We start from the raw sequence: 5,521 nt of genomic DNA, 5'->3' as shown, positions 1-5,521 counted from the left end.
AAGGCCTCAAGATCATCACCATCCCTTCATTTCTTCACACCCCTCACTCTCACTCTCTCCTTCCTCCCTCTCGGCTCACATATCCGCCACCATCACCACCATTTCACAACCATCATCCTCCATTTTTAAGCTTCATCTAAGTGCTTGAAGGTGAATCAAAGGTGCTTGAACTTGTGGAACTTCAAGGAGCTTTGTTCTTGCTTTTCATCATCCATTTTCTTCATTTTCTTCACTAGAGATTCTTCCCTAGCCTTGAGCTAGTTGTAAGTCTTTGATCTACCTTAGTTTACTTCTATTTTGTGTAGTTAAAGGTTGAAGTATGGTGAATATCAAGAACACTAAGAACATGAACTAAAAAGATTTAAACATAAAGCTTTACATAGAGTTTACATAAAGATGAAATGTTGTTAATGTGATATTGTAATGAATATGTTGTCGATTGCATGTTGATTCTTGGTTATGCGATGTTAATCACCATATGGAGCTTGTTAAATGATGTTTAGAAACATGATTTAACAAGACTAGGAAGGTGATTACTAATATGAGAAATAATCATCTTCCAGTTAAATATGAACTTGATGAAAATAATTTTTCTTGAAATATAAGTAAACAAAATAAGTTGGTGATCATGTAGATCCGGGTTCTACAAAAGACTTTTCTAAACAAACAAAGTTCAAGAATCGATTTTAAAAAGATTATGACATTTACATACACTTACACCATTTTTGGGAATGAAATAAGTGTAGAAATCTTTTATTTACAAGAAGAGTTCAAAAGATTAATCTTTGCAAAAATTGTTTACAAGTTGTAAACACTAAATGATTTTAAGAGAATGATTTTTAAAGAAATAATTAGGCTTCGGAAGGTAACTAAGTCCACTAAGAGCTTTACCAAGTTACTACGCGTTTTCGAAATATATCAAGTTCATGATTAGTGTGTAACATATATATTTTTGCTCTTGGTAATGTAAAAATTGTGTAAAGATTTATTGTTGATGATTGTTGATTGGTTTTCGGAAAAGAAAATGATATGCTTATTAGCATGGACACCTCCATTTACAAAGGAAACTCTGGCGAAATTTTCTAAAATTTCCAACACTTAGAAATTATTTTTCTAACATATACGTTTTAACCTTGCTTTTCAAAATAAACTTCGCCATGAGTTTTGTTACAAAAACACAAAGTATCGGAGGTTGATTTTACAAGTAAAATGGATAAATATATATGTTTAGAATATATATATTTTATACTAAAACACTTGTGTGGATACTTGTTTATTTGGTGAGATAGTTATATTATCGTAGGGTAAAATAATGTAACCTAACAAAGTACCGTGACACTGGAATTATGTGGTATGTGATAGAAGTAGTGAGTAGATAAACCGTACGTAGGATACGTGTTATGCATGAGAAACTGATTTTTATCTATACCTTATTAGGACGTGCTTGATTTCCTGATTATTTGAGTAATTAATCTAACCGAGCAAACCGATGTGAGTTCACACACTTTCTAAGGCATGGGATTCCCGGTGGTTGGGAATGGGTTAAAGAATTTAAAACGGAATCTACATATCATCCTTGGGTAGGATATGTACGGCCATCCTCCATAGGTAGGATGCCAATATTAATCCTGCGTATTCTCATTGGGTAGAATACGTACGTTCGTCCTCCTTGGGTAAGACAACAACCTTAAAACTTACTAGACAAAACTCTATCATGAAGTCCCTCATTTTATATCGACTTAATCGCCGAGGCCAATGGCGAGCGGGTCATTAGTTAATAGCGCTATTAGGTTTAACAAACCTCACACCGTGCCAGTCGGACGGGCGTGTACTAATGGACTATGGCAAACTGTCAGTGATGATAGACACTGATGTAGGGCACAACTATTGTTCGTCAGTTGTTGATATCTTAATGGTCTAGTAGTTCACATGGGGAAGCCCCCCACTGATTATGAATATGGTTTGGGTAATAAAGAAGGAACTGGTTAATCATACTTTCAACTATGGGGTAACCCCCATGGCAAATAAGCCAACGAAAGACAACCATGTTTTCGGAAACAACTTAAAACTAAACAACCGACCGTGAACTCACTCAACTTTGTTGTTAATTCGTTGTTACATGCCTTACAGGTCGTTAGAAGCCTATGGAGCTTGCATGAGGAGGAAGTCGTTGTGGGATATGGACTATTATGTCCCGTGCTTAATAAATAAACTTTATGAACTTATGGAACTTATGTTTTGGTCTATAAACTTATTAACTATGAACTCATGTTTGGTCTCACGTTTTATACTTCCGCTGTTTAATTTGAACTTGGTTAACTTTCTTTTGGTCACCAATTGTATTGTGGTTTGCTTTATTTACTTAATTATGTTGTTCAATATGATTATGATTGGTGGCTCGATCCTGGTCATGTCACGCCTCCAAGCGGTGATACTCCGCATGGTGGATTTTGGGGGTGTGACAATATAATAGAATATGATGACAATATCTTCAACCCAATTCACATACAAACATTAACACTGAAATTTAAGTTCGCTAAAAACTCAAATGTTTCTTCATAGATTATCCAAAGTCCATTTTGTGTAATCCAAGAAACTTATTAGGAAGTGCAACAAGTTATTAATCCAAAACATCATCAAACATCCTTAAGCACATATTGCCCAACCTTAAGCATAGTTATACATAAGAGGCTCAATAATCACGGATGAGACCTGATCACGAGCTCGAGCGTCCGGAGCTCCATGTCCATCACCATATTGGTAGGTACAAAGTGAAATTCGAGCAAGATTTATTGCCATATCAATGAAAGGATTTGCCAGCTCTTTAGTACAAGCCAAATGTACTTTGATTAGTTTCCTCCATGCTTCGTCAATTAGTGTTTTTATATGCTTACGCGCAACTTCCTCACTTACATCATTCTCGTGCATGTAACATGATATTGCATTTGCAGTTTTTCCTTGTTCTATCTCATCCTGTGACAAAATAAATACAAAAGAACTAGAAGAGCAACAATATAATGTTTAATCAATAAAATGAACAATAAAACATACTGATGATGTAGCCCAATCGTTATAAAGTCGAAAAATCACAGATGACCATTTCATAAGATCATGATACATGTCCAAGGACTCAACTACATCTCTATTGATTTCTTGATTGAATAAAAAGTATCCATGAGTAAGTAAAACCACTCCCGATACCGATCGCCATGCGTTATCAAGATACACTTCAAGGGTTGGAATGTGTTTGTTGTGAGTCCACTTTGCCTCCAAAAGGAACGCTTCAAATAACTCTACCCACTATCATTCCCACAATAAAAAAAATATGTTTAGCTTGTGTATCAAAATACCATATTAATCCTTGTAATACTAACCACTTTTACAAGTATAGGTAGTATGTCTTCTCCTTGTCCAATTGAAGTATATAAGAACTCATTTCGGTTGTCGTATTGTAAAGAGCTTTGAAGGCCACTTGTAAATACTCCGGCATGTGTTCTATTGCATTAATATCCCACCTGAAAAAAGATGGAAGTTACTTGTGAATGTTGAACTAGAGAGACTTGCACTTAAAAATTGCAAACCTCTTGACAGCATCCGTGAACATCTCGAGTTCATCTAGAGAACCATAAATGTCATATATGTCGTCAATGACAGTAACCAACGTGTAGGCTTTCGTTATCCCTACACGGCAAGAACGATATTGAGGTTCAAACACCATTCCAACTGCACAAAAGAAGCATTCCATGAGTCGATCTCTAACAAAGCCTAACTTGTGTGCTAGGCCCATATTTTCCCACCACCTGTTATGCATAAAGAGAGAAAGGTTTTTTTATATATATATATATATATCAAACCACGGGAATTAAGCATAAGTTTTATACTTTGATACTTCTTTAAGTTCTGTTTTGAGTGTTGCTTGAATCATATTGAAATCTAATGTTGCAAGCTCTAGAAGAAGTAGATTTGCATCTTCTCGTTTATTGTATGCATCAATGTAATATCTTGCTTCTTCTCTAAGCATCCTATGAAACAAAGGGACTTCCAAAGCACGGTTTATGCGTTCAAGGACCTGCGCATCATTTTCTCGACATTTAAGTTGTTTCAGCAAATGTTCTCTGGCAAATAGCATGGCCTCATGCAATTCACTTTCTTCCATAAAACCAAGATGTGAAGCTTCATATAGACTAAGCAATCCCTTCACATCTGTCTGTAGAGATCCAATGAAGCCACCTTGACTTTCCTTAAATCCCCCAAGAAAATCTGTATCCAAACATTACAATTGAATCGTGAAATATATGTAGCTTAATTAGGACCTTACAAAAAAAAAAGTTAAACAATTACCTTGGGACACAGTATAACCATGTTGTCTATGAATCCTGAATCTAAGAGATGCCTCATGAAGAGACTCTTCATGCCCAACATGAACTTCATATATTGGTGTAATTATAGTGTCCAGTGCTCTCCTTATATGGTTTTGGAACCGGTAGCCAAGACCCAACCTGTCGATATCATCTATGTGTTCAAGCACTTCCAACGTACTAAAACTACCATTCTCAAAATTAACATTCATTGCTATTACGTTCTTCTCTAGCTCCCTCAGCTTCTCCTTGCAGTTGATCTGTACGTGTTTGTTCATTCATCATAGGATGTTAGAGTTACTCTATGTAGAATAAAAGAAGGGATGTTTTTAAGCTCAAAAGCATAATAAATCAAAGAAAAAGACACCAAAAACAGTAAGCGTCATGCGTTAGTCACCGGGAAATTATCATCTAACAACTGGATAAAATCATGACTCCAGATAGTTGGCTGGTAAATGGTTTCAGAAACGTTAGGCTTGGCTCCAGAGAATATCAACCGATGCTGCCTACACTTCACTTCTACAATTTGTTGGATGTTTGGCTTTGGTTCACACACCTCAGAGAAAAAACGTTTGGGAAATACTAGCTGACCGAGTTGGAGGGCCATTGGATTTGTGCTGAACACTTAGTTACCTATCTTAATATTTATAGACAACTCTATGTTGGAATAATCTTGATGTTTGGGTTGTTTCAGGTCGAGTACGGGTCAAGGCGGGTTAAGAAGCGGATACGGGTTAGATTGTGATCCAAAGTTTCAACAAAGAATGAGTCTTGGTTGACCGAATTATGTGGAAAGGAAGACTGTGGAAAAGTATACGTGGGTTTGTTCCATGAAAGTAGGAGAAAGTGAGTTTTAATTTAGCATGTGTTTGTTTTGTTTTATTATAAATAGGGCAGTAGATAGGTTCTTTTTTTGTACCCTTTTCAAAATTGCAATTAAGAAAGTTCCAGCAGTAAATTTGAGTTGCATTACGTGAGTTGTGTTTGATCCTTAGGGCCTGATTACCAACACTCTAAGAATATCTCCAACCCTGCTAGTGGGTTGCAGTGGCGGACCCAGGAAATTTTCCATGGGGGTGCGGAACATTTTTAAAAATTTTAGGCCCCTAGGTATATAAGTAAAAAAATCGGTTCGTTTCGGGTCGGGTCGGGTCATGTAAAAC

General features: G+C 36.2%; 1 pseudogene; it reads right to left on the bottom strand.

Moving 5' to 3' along the window:
* Window positions 1-2,571: 2,571 nt before the first annotated feature.
* LOC110876338 lies at window positions 2,572-5,078 on the bottom strand (annotated as a pseudogene).
* Window positions 5,079-5,521: the final 443 nt, after the last annotated feature.

This window comes from Helianthus annuus, chromosome 9 (genome assembly GCF_002127325.2).
Source record: "Helianthus annuus cultivar XRQ/B chromosome 9, HanXRQr2.0-SUNRISE, whole genome shotgun sequence".
Lineage (NCBI taxonomy): Eukaryota > Viridiplantae > Streptophyta > Magnoliopsida > Asterales > Asteraceae > Helianthus > Helianthus annuus.
Note: the sequence above shows the minus strand (reverse complement) of the source record. Positions and strands in the feature narration are given on the sequence as shown.